Below are 16746 nucleotides of genomic sequence, written 5' to 3' on the forward strand. Positions count from 1 at the left end.
GAACACCAGGTGGCTAGAAGTGCATCCGGTCCGGATGTTCCCGTGATGCACCTCACGCGCCATCTTCCGCCGTAGTTGGCGTCGGAAAAGTGGAGAGTTCGTACCGGAGGTGTTTTGGCGCAAATATAACTGAAATATTACTGTTTTATTCCTGTAAGTTGCTATTTGAGTTACGTATATTTTGTAGATGAAAGATTTAGTCATAACAGGGTCGTTAATTTCAGAAATTTAATTCAACATGACATACAAAATTGTAAATGGAGGAATTGCGTTGTGGAGATTGTTTTACCGCGCTATTGAGGTTCTGCAAGGTATGTAACTTATGATCTGCATCATAAATGTGCTTTCATTGTTACATATACCGTTATTTAGATTCATTTATAACTTTCTCAAATTATGCACATGAATTCTTTTACCGCTTATTAATTTGATTAAATCAATGCGTAAAGTATCTCAACATTTAAACTCTGATGATATAAAACGCGTTCTCGTGTTTGAGTAACAACGTTTGTACAACGTGTTCGTTGCAAACATTAAATAGCAGAGTTCATTGACTAGAAAACCTATATTAATATTCATAAGTATATTGTATTTTCAATTTTGTATCTATTCACTACGGAAAATCTATTTCCGTAGTGATCATTATCATTTTGCATTATTATTTTATGAGAGAAAGAACTCGAAAATTCATGTAGGTTAAGGAAAGGAAATCAAATCAACGTTTAAAACATCGATCACATTACAATTTACATATATTTTATGATATAATGAATAAAATAGGTACATTAATCCATTGTGGATGTTAGATACATTTTAAATAATTCTAATTATTTCATTTTTTGTGAAAATTAATCATTTTCAATTATTTTACAAGATATCGCCTGATAATAGGTGCTATTTAGTTCTGAGTTTTCCCGAGAGATGGCGCCATAGGACATGATTTTTTATGGCGGTTTTTTACCTTTTACTATTCAAACGCTGATTCTATTTTCTTATTTTCTTCTATTCTTTTGGACTTTAGTGTAAAGAACAATTAGAGAAAATGAAGAAAGCTTCTATTTAAATATGAATGATCAGGTCATATATTTTTACTTATTTTTTAAATATTTAGTCGAAACGAGAAGTCCGTTCCTTTTGTTCTCCAGAAGTGCGTTAGAAGTCGTACCGTTTCGTGGATAATTTTGCTATCCGTTGGCTACTTCCTTCCGTTCGTTTATTTTTCTTGTTTTCTTTTCGTCGGTGGCATCCTGTACGCAGGAACACTCGAAATAAAAGGTAGATGAAAACGAGACGTCGCGTACCTCGAGTTTCATTTGCGGCCGAGAGTTAAGCTTGTGCACCGTACCCACGGGGCTGCTTCAGACAGAACGCTTACTAGCCACTGCTAAATTAGCACCGGAATTAATCTCCATCCACTCTCGCATTCTACACGATTCACGTATTCTCTCGACGAAAGTTTGAGCGTTCGAACGAATACAGTAATTTGCACTTTCACTCTTTCTTCTGTTTCTGTACTCGCATCGGTTACTCGCTTTTCTTGATACAGTTCGATAACAGACCCAGAGAAAATCATGGTATGAATTCTTTTTTGTGTCATTTCTTTCGTAAAGAATTACGAAGATTTTCCTTGTCGTTGGTTCATTTAACACCAACGTATCTTTTCGCCGTTATTACTCGTCGTATATCGCTCGGGAAATCTCAGGGATAACGAGAGGTCCTGGAATTAAAGGACTGCAAGATTCGTACCCTTCGAGATCGCGAGGAATAATTGATTTTTCCCAAGGGTTAGCATAAAATTGTGCAAGGGATGTATCTGAATTTCTAGCCACAGGTTACACAGTATTCACTTCATTATTTAAAGCTATTTTAAGATACTTTATTTAAAATTATTTTGATCTAGGATAAGGATAAAAATATCTGCTTACCTGAGTAAAATGAATAAATTTGAAAATACCAATTTCAATTGATTCAAATTAATCGAATTCTTGGATATGACATTTCGTGCCTTCTTTGTTTTCCTTTTATATCGATCCTCTAGAACGCGCTCGGTGTCAGCAATTTTCGTCGTCTTTTCTTAGCGTTATCGTCGCTTCGAGTTGGTCAGCTTTTTGTTTCGACCGAGTCGCGTCAAAACCCTACATCAGCGTCTTTTTCATCCTCCTTCCTCTTCGTGTTTCGATCGTTCAGATACCCGTATCTTCCCTGCAAGTTTTCTAGGTCACCGGTACCATTTCAAGCGTTCCCATTTCGTTCGAACAGTCCTGTATCTTGACTTTTCTTTCGCTGCGGAATAACAATCCTTGCACTCATCCGATACCAGGGATATTTCATTTTTTATCAACCTCGTAAACTGCGTCGTGTTAGAAAATTATGTGCCAGTCGCTCGACGAACGACGTGGCTTTAATTAAGACCCGCGAAAATCTCGTCGTGTCGCCTTAATTAAAACCGTAAACGCGAGAAGTCCGAGTGAGCAGCGGTTTTAAGAAGCGTTAAAAATCCTCCTTAAACGTGGGTTGCTTCCTTTGCCAGATATTAATATAAACAAAAATTTTGTCAAGGCATGTCGGATCCTCTGTATTTCAAAATCCGTCGGTTGATATACAAGAAGGTAATACAAGCGTCCATTGTGCGCGAGCACATCAGCTTCCATTCCCGATTTCACCGTCACAAGGAAAAAAGTCACCTAGACGATAGTAAATCTCGGATTATCCCTCGCGACTTAATGTCAAGCGAAGCTCCATCATCGTGGAAGTAATCTTCAGTATTCAAAACTGAACCTCTTCAGCACCTTTGAGGTGAAATGTTCGGTGTATGGTCGAAATCATTGTTCATTATAAATTGAATTGAAAATTATGCGTTCCTATAGTAATCTTTCGTGAAATATTCGCATTTCGTTAAAAATATGTACCCCTCGACTGGCAGTTCGTTATTTAGCGTATCGGTTCGAATGCGGATACCACGATGCGGCTGAATTATGCCACGAATACTAATGACCAGGGCCGACCATTGAAAAATGGTGTATTTTCGAGCTTCGCTTCGTTCAGCGTGGAACTCGTTAATAGGTCAACCGATAATTTCAATGCGGCGTGCTAATCCTTGGCTATCGATGCGACTTCATCGACAAAGCAAGAATAATGCGCAACACCGTCCAGAATCGAGTTATACCGTGCAACCCTTTTAATCCTGTTGCTTTATTGTTTTAACTCGCGATTTTAATAATCCAGAGGTATCCCATTCTTTTATGCATTTTTTTTCATCCACATATGGGTGGCATAACAGTCAACTTATTAATAGGATATTGTCAAAAATTACATAAATTGAAAAATGTGTTAGACAAGTTTCTGCTCCTTCTTCAAGTGTGATCGAAAATTGAATTATTCGTTCATAACAATTCATAACATTCGTAGTTACGTACATATATGGAGGGTGAAGCACGTTCGTTCATAATTTTGATCGAATAGGAATTAATTCACATGCTCATTAGCGCGTCGATTCGAAATACCTGTAAATAATCACGCCGTATTGCTTCAGCTCGTAAGTCAGTTGCTACGTTTGCCTGTGGTCAGTAATTACAATCACATGATATCCAACGAATTTTGATTCTCTATCCGACGATTAGTCATGCCAGAGAAGTGAGTAATTGAAACATTTGGGATCGAATGTGTGATCTAAATGAAAATTAATAGGTCGCTTTGCTTCCGTAATAATGTTCGTTATCAACGTATACAGCGAGTCGCAGAAGTATTCCCTCTCAGTTAATGACATGTTGATTGTCATGTTACTTGAATTTTCATTGGAATTCATCACCCATATGATATTAAAAATTATGGATAATAGGGATAGCGAAGCATTGCGAAAATAAGCACTTCAACTAGTGTAAATCGTAGATTATTGCAATTTATTTTGTAGATAAGAGTAGTAGAGAACACTTGGCATGAAGTAAGCCTGGACTGACAGTAGATTTATGCTCACAGGTCAGACGCAAGTAGTACGAGCAACCACTAGTCAGCCACCGTGGACGACATAGGCGACACCGCAATCGCAAGTATGCCAACGGTCTGGTGAGTCCTGTATATTACTATCAACAAATTTGTTACCATTTTATTATAAAAAAAGGCTGCATGCTCGCTACTAAGCCTATTTTTTGACTCCAAATGTGGGTCACCTATTTTTCATAGTATAATACTTTTTAACTTGAAAGTACAAACACTCGTGAAAAAGAAACGAGCCTGCGTTAAAAATTAAAAAACAGTTTTTCTTTACATTTAATTAACGTAATTATATGAAACAAGATATGCTTTACAAATCTGTGAATCGTGCATATTTACCATAATTTTTAAAGCGTATTTACTTTACTGTGAACAATGCAATCTCACCGCGACGGGTTACGAAATATAAAATAGAATTTCAACAAAATCCGTGTCAGTGCACCGGTGCAGCTGTGAACACAAATTCCTCGTAAACGTTAGATACATTTTCTGTAGTACGACGCGATTGCAAGTACAAATCGTGTTGTACAAAATCGTTCATCGGTACGCGGTGTTCGTGTAACGTAACACGTACACGTGTAATCGTATTGCGAAACGAGAAGTTTTCTACGTTTTGCAACCAACAAGAGCTGGTTTTCGTATTTCCTACGGCGACGAATTACAGTTCGCCTCGTTTCGCCCGACGTCAATACCGTCTGTCTTCATTTATGCGCTTCTGTAAAGCGGAAGCCGAACGTTCGTTCGTCGGACGTCAGACGAGATGAGAGGAAGTAATGCACGGGGTTATGGCTTCCTTTGTTTCAAGACTCCGAGAAAATTCTAACTAAATTACAATCTCCCTCGGATAATAATATAAACGTTAACATTGTTTCTTTTTTAAATTGAATGAATTTTATTATAATTGCGATGGGTTCTGCATTTTTGCAAAAATTTTACAATAGATTATTCAATTTGCAAACTAGAATCTGCAGCTAGAAATTTGAAGTATGAAGAGAATTTCTTATTTAAATTATTCCTAATTTTTCCAACTTCATGCTCATATCTTTAGAGACCCATTCAAACTTTCCTACGTTCGCCCTTGTAATTTAAGCATATTACTTGTTATACTTTTAGCAAAGTTTTATCGTATTATATTGTAATATAGTAATATGTTATATTAACAGGAGCAGAGTTAAGTTTATACACGAAAAGTGTTCAGGTGAAAAGCTTCTATAAGAACTTTCTTTTGAAATTTATGTTTTATCACCTCTCGTTACTATGATTTTTAATTAATATTTTCGTTCGATGTTCGCATGAATTGTTCTCATTCACTCATTCGTTTTTTGAATAAGAATGAAGAGTTTATCTGCGAAGGTTGAAAAGGTATGTCAATGTTACAAAATGGAAAATGGCTGGATAAGCATGTCCATTACATACACTTGGATATTGTCATGATTAACATCTTGCAGATATTACACAATAACGCAAGGACATCTGCTCGCCTTGATATTAACTCAGATTTCCTCGCGGGGAAATATCGTTCTCGCAAATATCCCTGTCGTAACTTTGCACAGGGATGCACGTAAGTGCATTTTCTCCAGTGCTCAGCATAGGAAACGTAAAATACGAGTCTCTTGGCTGCTCGAAATCCTCCTGTTCATGAATAAATAGATCGAGCTGGATGAACTTTGACATGGTAAACATGATTCTCCTTGCTCTTCGAACTGTCTTCATTTGCGACATCAGTATCATGCTCTTTCATGGCTAAATAGTTTTCGAGAAATAAATAGTCCTCCTGAACGAAGGCTGTATTTTAAAAATATTTTATACTTTGTGTTTTAATAATTTTCCAAAGATATTGAACGAATGATGGTTAAACGCCATTGAGTTCACATTTTCGTCCATCATTTGATGAAACAATCGATAAAGCTCCAGCTTTTCCGGCTTACGTTTTCAATCTTTGCTGCTCCGGAAGCAGAAAGTTCGCTTAAACGGAAGATCCATTAAGCTGGAGTTCTCATTTACTCGAGATTTTACCAACTCCATGGCTGCAATATCCAACCAGATATATAAACGAATCTAATTTCTCAACTTGTAATGGATAACTGACGATGTAATTTTTCCTTTACTTTCTTTTCTCTTCCTTCCTCTTCGTATTTTTGTATTCACTGTTGCTCGTTTTAAATATCACGAAACATAGCCAATTTATTTATACAGAGATTGTGTAGATGGAAAATTGAACTGAAAGAAGTGACAGTACTCATTAGACGAACGCTTTTGCCTGTAATAATCTCCTTATTCTAGAATTCTATTCATTCTCGGCGCAAAACCGATTCAGAATAGTAGAGGGTGGCATTCGTGAACGACTGTGCCGAACTATTAATCTTCCGGCTCTTTGATGTCGAGCAAACCATCGAATTTCTCAAAGTAACGCAAGATTCTTCCGGAAGAATGTTCATACCTTCTTCTGCCCGTACCTTCCGATCCGCACAAAATCCTGTCTCTTCTCGATCGCAAAGGGATTCTTCCGATATTTACCAGAAGGAACGAACGAGACGATGATTCCCCACCATCTTTGTCTTCTAAATTGTTGCACGCCTTTGAAAAATGCGTATCAAAGACACAGATTGCTGATGAATATTGTTAAACCAGAACGTCGAGGTCCTGAAGATGATGGTTAATTTTTAACAGAAGTGTTCCACACATTCTTGGAATTAAACTTTCGCCATCGTGCACGTGCAATGGCGAAAGATTTGCTGGATAATCGAAAGAGGAGCTACGTGTCGGTGCAAAATCGCGTCGGCACGCGAGGAGAGGTCGGAATGGGAGGAAAGGATGTGCATTATCGCGGTAAAGAGGACGGAAGAAAAGGAATATAGCAAGTGGCAAATGCTCTTGATCCATCGCACACAACCGGTCACCGTTACCCCGCATATTCCTGTCGATTTGTGCGACGTTTGCATAGCTGAGATTGCATTTTACTTTTAAATCCTTCTCGTGCAACTGGCCACCCTGGGCGTTTTTTTTTTCTTCTTCTTCCTCTTCGTCCTCCAATCGAAGATCTCTCCCTCGTCATTTCATAAGTTATGGCGACGAGCGATATTCCATTTTTGCCAAATGGAAGCCTTCCTCCTACCTCTTTCTATCCACTTCCACGGTCTTTTCACCTCTTAAGCCAGTTGTGAGCCCTCCGACGATAATATCCTTTGAACGGAGATACTCTTCTTCTGAGGATTTCTTGTAATATCCGACGGCACAGGGCAAGAAAGAAATTTTCTATGAAATTCATCCAGTCACCGCTCATAATTAAACGCGGGATCGCCTTATAGGGTATTATTTAAACGAATTCTGTTATGAGGATCTTTTGACGAGCATCGCGATCGGTCCTTGTGACGGAGGAACCGTGTCGAATAGATCGTATCTAATGAAACTTTCGATAGTTTCATCGCGGCAATTAACGCGTTAAAATTAGTTTCCTCGTCGCGTTCAGTTATGATGAGAAAAGGAAGAGCGATAAGCCGCGACAGTTATTCGGTGGTCGCTGGTCGACGCTGCGAAATATCCGATCCGCTCTAATTATACCGAACAGTTAATAAAAACATTCTGGCCGTCGGCCAGTCGGTTTCGGATCGGGCCAGTGGATACGGTACGATCAGAAAAGGGGTAGCTGGTTTGATGGAAAAAGTTGCTGACACAACTGGTCCCGGCCTATAACATCGTGAGGAGAGGGTTGACGGTGTACGAGCCAGCGAATCGCGTCGTCTGCAGGTTAAACTCGCCGGTATACGATTAAATCCATTGTCACGGCAATCGAGGTGAAATGTTTCCGATGCATTAATAACGCATAAATGTCAGTGAAGGTAGTAGCTTGTGGCACGTTGCCAAAACGTTAGCAGCGAGCTACGTTTCAAGCTTCGTCTATTTAGGAAATCCATCATTCTTGAACGGTCAGCCGTCGTTGGTACCTTTCGAGCTGATAAATACGCGGGCTCGTTGATGCTCGTTAACTTTGACCACGCTCGTTTCGTTTCTGTTAAGAGGAACATAGGTTCGGCTTTACAGAGTTCAGATACCGGTGCCGGCTGATCGATAGACGCGTAAAATCATTTGCCCGAACGAATTCGAACGGTCCCGGGGCTTGTTTCAACCCTCGTTTACTCCTCGTTCGCGCGTTATAGGGTAGGATCCTAAGAAAGAGGGGATAAATTCAGCACACCATTTTTTATTTAAAATAGAAAATAAAAAGTAAAATGTTCTAGCAATTTTTTTTCTTCTATTTTTAATGACTCGCCACTGATTGGAGAGAAACAACCCTCGGTACTCTAGTATAGTTTATAGACGCACTCTAATTACATTCAAAGCTTTCAACAGATGATACTAACTGTTGTACATACGTGATATTTCATTTAGTGGTAGATCCTCAAAACTTTCTAATAGAGTTTCCTACGTTGCACTGCTATGATATAAATTACTTCTCCTGGGGATAGTAAAGCATTGAAATCAATTACTATCAAGCTCCAAAGTAATACTTAACTAATTCAGAAGCTCATTTGCCGATTTCCAATAAATCATATCCTACTGACATCAAAATTTCTAATTCGATTATTTTGAACTGGTAAATATACGTACTCGTCGATGCTTGTTAACTTCAATCACTTTTGTTTTACATCGTTGAGAAAGAATAGAGATCGCATTGATTTCTGTTTTCATCAGGAGGGCTGTCATACATATGTCACTGTCTGTCAAAAACACCGGTTCTATGTAGTTTTATATTCAGAATTGCATAGACCAATCGTGGTTTAAAAAACATTTCCTAACGAAACGATTTTCTTCTAACGAGGATTCATATTTTCATTTTTCTTCGGTGAAAATATATATTTTTATAAACATTCGCAGTTCAGTTGTTACAAAGTAAGGGGTTAATCGAGCAGTTTCTTTGCCCCGTAAAATGTAATTTTCTTGTATGGTTTCTGGTTTTAATCAAGTCTAGGTCCTCTATGGACGTTGATCGCCGATCGAACATCGTGTTCCACGAATAGCTCGATTATCTGGAGATGGCCCCTGAGAGAGGTTGCTCTCATTTCGTCCTTCCTTTCCTCTTTTTACCTTCCCTTTACTGTTCGTTAATTCGGAACAGTTCTAGTCAAGTTAGGAATGTTGCCAAGACGTTCTTGGACGATTGATTACCCGCGACCTATTGCGATTAAATGAAACAAAACGATTTCAATATACGTCGAAGAGGATCTTATCGAAACTGTAATTTACTGGAATATTTGGTAAGATTTTATTAAGAATTTCTGTTTCTTCCTCGGAAGAAATACTTGCAAATGCAGCCTATCTGTGCTGTTAGGCTTCTTGATGTATTTCGAATGGAATTGCATACTTGTTGCATCCTTTAGGACGAAAGCTTTCAAGGTAGAACCCACTCGAAATTTCACGTGACAGCAGTAAACTGTCAACGTGTGCGCGTAAAGTGCTTTTCAATTTCGCGAAGGCGTAATTTCTCTCTCAACTTCTAAGCTTAATTCCTGATTTTATGTACTTTCAACTTTACAAATATTACCAAAGGTAAATTCATTTTTCACGATGTAAAAGGTTCACTTATAAAGGGAAGATTTTATTTCCATTTTACAATTTCCTGTCGCGAAGCAATCGTTTTCAATGATGTTAAAACGCCACTGTCCTTAACGATAAATTAATGATCTCTGTATACGACAGCCCTCTCAACGTCGCAATAATTACAAACTGATGACCGTCGGAATAAAAACATAGTCTCATTTCCGTCAAATTGATTTACAATACGCTGTACGAGCGAATTTTCACGAATCATTTATCATGCCTTTAATCCCACACGAGTTTCCTGCGTTGCACTCTATCGATATAAATTATTTCCGATAGGGATAATGAAGTATCGCAATGAACCATTTAAAACGGCACTTTTCATCGGACATCGAAGTTAATTTATTTCGAAATTCAACTCGGTCATTTTTGTTCTTCGCATAATAAATACCGAAATTAACGAGTAATAACAGTTACATTTAACTTTACACACCTTTTACTTGGGTTTTAATTTATTAAGTGGGCGGATATTCGCGTTACCAATAAAACTGGCACGAGCTTGTAGCTGGCGAACAATTGTGTAGAAAGTGGCCAAGCATTTCGATGAAAATCCGTGGTTCGTCGTTCCAGTTTACGCTTTACTAACCCTCTTAAGGCGAGCAAGCTCCGAGTGTACAACTATATGAAAAATACGAGCCGTTTCATTTTTTAAGAGGCCATACACGAAAGGGTACAAAGAGAGGGGGATAGAACTAGGAGCCTGGTTAATGGAAACACTTAGTTCCGTTTCCTCTTTCCTTTTTCTTTCTTCACTTGCCTCAGTCCCTTTCAACAAGAACTGCGACAGAGTCTTCTTGTTTTCATGTAAAAGCGAACAGAACTGTTTTCTTCCCTGTCCGCTCTATTTCTGACGAATTCTTTGAAACGAGACCGATTTTATAATTGTTATATGTAATTGTTGTATAAAAAATTTGATTCATACACCGTTTCTTCATCGAATAACCATAGATTAAATTTCAAATGATTTTTCCAGGCACTTGAAACGATTGCATAAATTTTTGATCAAATAGAATCTCGTGCGAGAGTTATGTACAAGTTCAATCTAACTAAGTCGCAGTGTGGGAATAAGAATTTCTGTTAAATGGCCCGATGATCGATAACGCGAAAATGTAGTTCGCGGGAGTTTCGGGGAAACGAATAAATAACTCATGAGTTGCCGGGGTGGAAGAAAATCCGATCAACGCTTGCTGAAAGCCGTTGATTTCTTTATCAGCCGTAAAGAAAAGCTCTCTCGCTTCCATAGAGCTGTTAATCTGAACGTTACTACGAGGCTTGCATATTCGATAAAAGTATTCAATCGACGTTGAATTCGTTCTTTAACTCAGGTAATTTTTTATGCATAACACTAATCGAATGTCTTTATACAACAAGACTTTATTTTGATAATAAATTTCAAATTATTGAAATAATAATTTATTTGAAAGGAAGTCTAAAGTGATCAATTATTATGTTATTTTCTGAATGACAAAATCCTGTAAGATTCGGATGATATTCTGGATTTGAAACATTTTTTTTGGCCGCACGTCAATTTTGAAATATGGGTAGCATCTGTAACGTGGATTACTTTCGGTATACATAGAACATAAATCAATTTTGAAACGTGGACGCTGTTAAGACAGATGTACCAATATGCAAGTGTACTCGTAGATCATTTTTAATCTTTGTGACCTATAAATTACGTGTAGTTATATTTGACACTTTTTGTCTTGACATTTTACAAATTGCAATTTTCTTAATCAGCAAGATAATTAGTTCTTTCATGAGAACCTTGTACTCAGCAAGACTCGATCTGTCGTTTACACAGTCTATACGAGGTCTTGAAAGTTTACGATCGTATCGTCATCCCTCATTACGACGCGACTTTCTAAACGGTAAGAAGTCGGAACAACGAGGCATTCTGCTGATAAATCACGAAGTGAATGAAGATAAGGGCGACTGCTCGTCGAATCGGCAATTCTTCGAATCTTTCCTTGTAAAACGAACGATCTTCAACTACCACCAGATCCGACGATGTTTTTCAGTTCATTTCGGGTTAGAGGGCTGTTCAAGGTTCTTTAAGATGCCCCATTCGTCTTCGATGTCTCGCTTGTAATCTAAGTAATCAGTTTGCATCTGTTATCTGAAACACAGAGGGTGTTTCAAAAATAACGTGCACCATAAAAATTGCTGATACAAAAGGACAAGAAAATTTCAATTTCAGCCTTGATTTATTATTGCTCTACTATAACTGAGGTCATTTGCAATTTTTCCCAGGGTATTGGTGTTGTAAATTTAATACTGGTACCTAATGGAACTCTTAAATCGTTGTTGGTTACTGAAACGAGATTTTCTCCATTCTATTTAATGCACTCACCTTAATACCGTATGAGCTCTGTTGGGGTGAAGTTTGTGGCCGCTTAAGATTGCCTTTACGATTATTAACTTCCCCAGAAATGTGCCTTAAGTTTTATATCCCATCAAATGGTTCAATTCTTATCGAGAACACATCATGTGCATGGGAATTTCATTCCATCTAATGCATTAATTAAATTATTCCGATCTATACAATTTTTAACTTGAATTGTTTCAAGCTTCATTCCTTTCCGGACGAAAGCACGTATCGTAGGAAATGTACGTGAAAACGATAAAGTACCGACACGTAGCACGATTGTTCAAGGATTAATGCTTTTTGATATCGATAAACAATAAACAATTGGAAATATCTGCTCTCGTTTACGTTAATGCAACCGAACGAAAGGACAGTGGGGAACGATAAATAACATTTTCTCGATCGACACTTGTTTGTCACGTTATGAAATTCCCAGGGGCGTATTTCGAAACAACGCGAAACATGGCTGGAAGGATCGGAAAATGAAAGAAAAAAAAAAAAAAAATGAATTTCGATGGCGGAAGGATCATCCCGCAGCCAGCATTGACGCGGCTTCTAATGGAATAATAATGCGATTCACGCGTCCCTGTTAATTCGTCGACGAGTATAATAGCACACGTGACGTTCCATTATCAGCTTCTACGAGCGAAACGAATTTATTTATCGATGGGTCCACGGGGAACACGAAATATCGATGTCCAGCCAGATATTCCAGTTGATTTTTCCGTGGTCTTTTCATGTCATCGACGGGAAACGAGATTTAATTATTGTTCGCCAGGAAAGCGTAATATTTCATTGAATTATAGCTGTTGCAATTCAATTTGATTCTTTGTTAGGTATATTGCTTTGTAAAGGATATCGCTGTGATTGAGCTCTAAATTTACCCTCTCCTTTTTTATATCATTCTTTTATAATTTCATAGATTGACATCCAATCATTATCGTTTGTTTTTATTTTTCTAAGATTTCCAGATTGCCTCAAAGGAAAACACTGTTCTTTGTCGAATAGAAAATTCGTCTTATTCGATGGTTGAACCTTTTTCCGTGTGCTGCAAACCACATTGTTCCGTGTTCGTTGTTTCGTATTTGTCTGTTCTTTTTCGGCTGGTACCTTCAAATGTAATCCTTTGGTTTTTCTGTCTGCCATTGTTTTTCCTCAGGGAACATTGCGGACAGAGAACATCGCGGTCAGAGAACATCGCGGTCCTCGAAATAGACGCGAAGTTCTGACGAGTAATCTAACGGGCTTGAAAGAAATTTACGGCTCTGTTTGACTCTGGCTATTGTAACGAGATTTGTCCAGTTCGTTTGCACCCCGTGTTCCTCACCCTTACCGGTTGCAATACAATCTTCGTGTAAACAAAGTAACGAGTCGTCTCGTTTTTAACTTGTCTTTCCAATAAAAACGCGACCGGAAAATTTACCAACTTCATCGAAATAGAAAAATCTTCTTTTGCTGGAGAGAATTCTCGAAACAGGAATTTTCTATTTCTTCTTTGAAGATTAGAAGCTGAAAGGAAGGTTTCTAAAATTTTCTTATTCGAAAGACGTGACTTTTTAAGATCAAAATTTTGGCGATTTTTCTTTTGCCAACTTCTAATCGTCATTATTATTAAATGGGAGGAAATTCTAACTCCGGATATCAGGTCGGAAAACTTCGTTCAAACGTGGATTTATATACTATAGCTTAAAGATTTTCAGTGATGTAAAAAAAAAAGAATTGAAAGGGAGACAGAAAAGTTGAACTTTTCGGTGAACCGACGAAGTAGCCTTTAGAGGAGGCAGCTACTTCTCAGAGTGACCACGGTCATGGAAAACTTTTCCAAATGGACCATATTTGCCCGTAGTCCTTCAGTTGAACGTTCTACGCGAAAATTCACTGACTTTCCGGCGGTTACGATTTTAGGATACAAACTTCTCACGATTTTCTCGGTTACTCCTTTCTATGTCGGTGTTCCGACGATTTGAACGACGTTTCGTTTCCATGGCTTTATTTTCGTCGTGTTAACTTCCAAGGCTGGTTGCACTCGAATTTTCCGAAACTTTCCTCTGCTTGGGTTTGTAATTTACCTGTAAGAACATCGGGTACAAAATGTACTGCAGGCAGAAGTTGAAAGCAGTAGCTTTATTGAAATTCCCGGCTGAGTAAATGAAAGGTGGTATTAATCTTTTGACCGCGAAAGACGTACATACATGTTCAATAATCCATGAAAAAATTGTAAAATGCTGATCATTTCTTTTTCTTAGAAAATTCTAAAAATGGTAAGGACGCAGAGAGCAAGCAATTAAAAATTACGTCTTCTCTGATGAACAAGTAAATCAATTAAGTCATTAAAAGAAATTAAAGCAATCTGTCAAGTATCATCTGATGAAAATTGAAAAAGTGTCTTTTTGAAAAACTGAGGGCATCAAATTGAAAATCTTCTGCAGATGTCCTCAATTTTATATAAATTCCTTCTGTATAACGGGGAAGAAAGAAATTGGATGTTCGAAGACGCAAGGGAAAACGGTCAGTGTGCTAGTTAAGTCGAAGCAGACATTAGAGCTTTTCATAAAGAAGACCCCTGCATAATGGATCCTCTGAACAAAGAGCTCGAATGAAGACCTCTACGAACGTTTACGAGTTCCACTGGAACCTCTCAGCTAGAACCAATGCTTACCAATTTCAAATAGAAATAGTATTTTTCCTTTTTTTCTTTTAATTAAGAACCTTTATGCCGGTTGAAAGCAACCCTTGCTGCAGTGCCACTTTTAGCAATTGATTTTCTTGTCTTTTTGCATTAGGCACGGCTCAACGAACGAATGTTAATGCTGATTAGATGTAATTACAGCTAATTGCTTGCTTCTCCCGTACTAGTTTCTGGATTTAATTTATAGCAAGAAAAAAAAACGAATTCAAAATGAAAATGAGGTCGTTGTTTCAGTGTTTTAGGAAACAGGGTGAGCTTGAGATTTTTCTTTGTTACTTTTAAAATAATTTTGATATTCAAGGCTCAATTACGGTAAAAATTATTATTCTTTAAATGCAGCAGCTGCGGTAATCAGTGATATTTTTTAGTACTTCTATTTCTTTCTTTTGCAAAAACAAAAGCTTACCTCCAGCAGAAAGATTTATCAGCGTAAAGAACTTCAAACAAATTTCTCTTTGATTTTGCCAAGCACTACTATTCTAGTTTTTATCGGGTTCAATTTTATCGTTCCATAAAACTTGGTGGTAATGCAGCTGCAGCTGAAAACGAGTTGTTCAGAGTGTAACTGTATGCGATGCTGGTGGTTGGAACGCATCGGATAAAGAGAATAGGACATTAAGGGAGCCAATAATAATCGGGTAGCAGTTTCCTTTTCATCGAGCAAAGCAACTCCCTCCGGGTGCTTAAATTCTACCGCACTGTAAATTCATCGAACCATAATTTTCTAATTATCTTTTAGCCGGCTGTAACTTTCATGATTATATACCCGTGTTGTTGATCGTAACGAGACACGTTGAAACGCCTAATTTTACGTCTATTCTGCTTATATAGAATTTTCGATAAACGCGAGCATATAATAATGTTATTATACACTATAGACTGTATATTTCGTTATTTTTATTATCCAAAATTTTAAGCGTCTAATAAGAGTAATTGTAATTGTTAAGACTTGCAAAGGGGTATTATTTCTTTGAAGTTTTTTGTTCGAGTGTAAATTCAACACAATTATTACCTAGTTACTGTTCGTTTAACACAGTCAACTTCTGTTTCGTAAATCAACAAAGTCCATTAAACGAACGAACGAATTGCAAATATTTGCTCGCGTCGTTTTCTACTTTTTCAAATATTCTATGTAGATATCACACAACAATTTGTTCGTAACGCTGGTGGAGAGGAATGTTTTCTATGAAACGTGTGGTAAATTTTTTGTTCCTCGAAAAAGTAATTAATATTTTGTATACATTATTAAAACATCGGTTTATTAGCTTCGCATTCGAAAATGCAGATAGTTTTCCAGGTAACACAGACTTATTTATAAATCATAATTCCATTTCATTTATAACAATGTTTTATTATGCAGCTGTACATAAAAAACAAGAACGACTAAATGTTTGTAATTAAAATTTTATAAAATACGTAGATCAATTAAAAATTCTAGTAAAACTTTAATATGTTTTATTTGGTTTGATTTGTCAAACTGATAAGGAAGTCGTAAAATTCAGTCATTCTTGGTTTTTACACTCTAAATTTCAACAGTAACCATTTTTTATTATTCAATTTTGTATAAAATGAAATAATGTTAGATTTTCTATCTTTTCAAATCCTCTATTCGACATGGAACAACCTAATACATTATTTATGAGTGTTGGTACCGTGTTCTTCGCCTTTATGGTAATCTCACAGCAATGTTGATAACGTGTGAAACGTTAGCGCAGGTGGATTATGTTAAGTTTTCAACGGGAGCGTAAGGCTTTACGTTGTTTGAAGGTTTATTGCGATGGATTTGAAGCAGAGGATAAATAATAAACGAGAAATTTACCATTCAATCATATATTCATCCTGTTTCTCCGAGAAATACAGTTTGCAAAATCTTTCACCAAGTATGATTTATAAGCTCAACTTTGAAGGATGTTTTCACCCTTTCAATATAACAGAACTAAACACGCGTCGAATAATTTTTTTTCAAATCAATAATAAATCAAAGTTTAACGAATTTTCTTTAAAAAGGTTGTATCTTAATTTGATGTCAGAGTTAAAGAAACAGCCAGGTACAGTTCACCTCGTCGATCGTCGAAATGAAACGATTTTCAGCGACGTGTCA

General features: G+C 37.3%; 1 protein-coding gene across 2 annotated transcripts in view; it reads left to right on the forward strand.

Annotated features, from left to right (window-relative positions):
- The first annotated feature begins 11 nt into the window (after positions 1–11).
- LOC117600737 (uncharacterized) overlaps positions 12–16746 on the forward strand; it is a 225489-nt gene continuing 208754 nt past the window's right edge. Inside the window, exons 1-3 of one of the 2 annotated variants that reach the window (XM_034316548.2) lie at positions 12–153; positions 225–311; positions 3976–4062. The gene's annotated coding sequence lies outside the window, so the exon portion shown is untranslated. The remainder of the gene's footprint in view (positions 154–224; positions 312–3975; positions 4063–16746) is intronic. The other variant, XM_034316551.2, reaches the window with a different exon arrangement.

Source organism: Osmia lignaria, chromosome 16 (assembly GCF_051020975.1).
Source record: "Osmia lignaria lignaria isolate PbOS001 chromosome 16, iyOsmLign1, whole genome shotgun sequence".
NCBI lineage: Eukaryota > Metazoa > Arthropoda > Insecta > Hymenoptera > Megachilidae > Osmia > Osmia lignaria.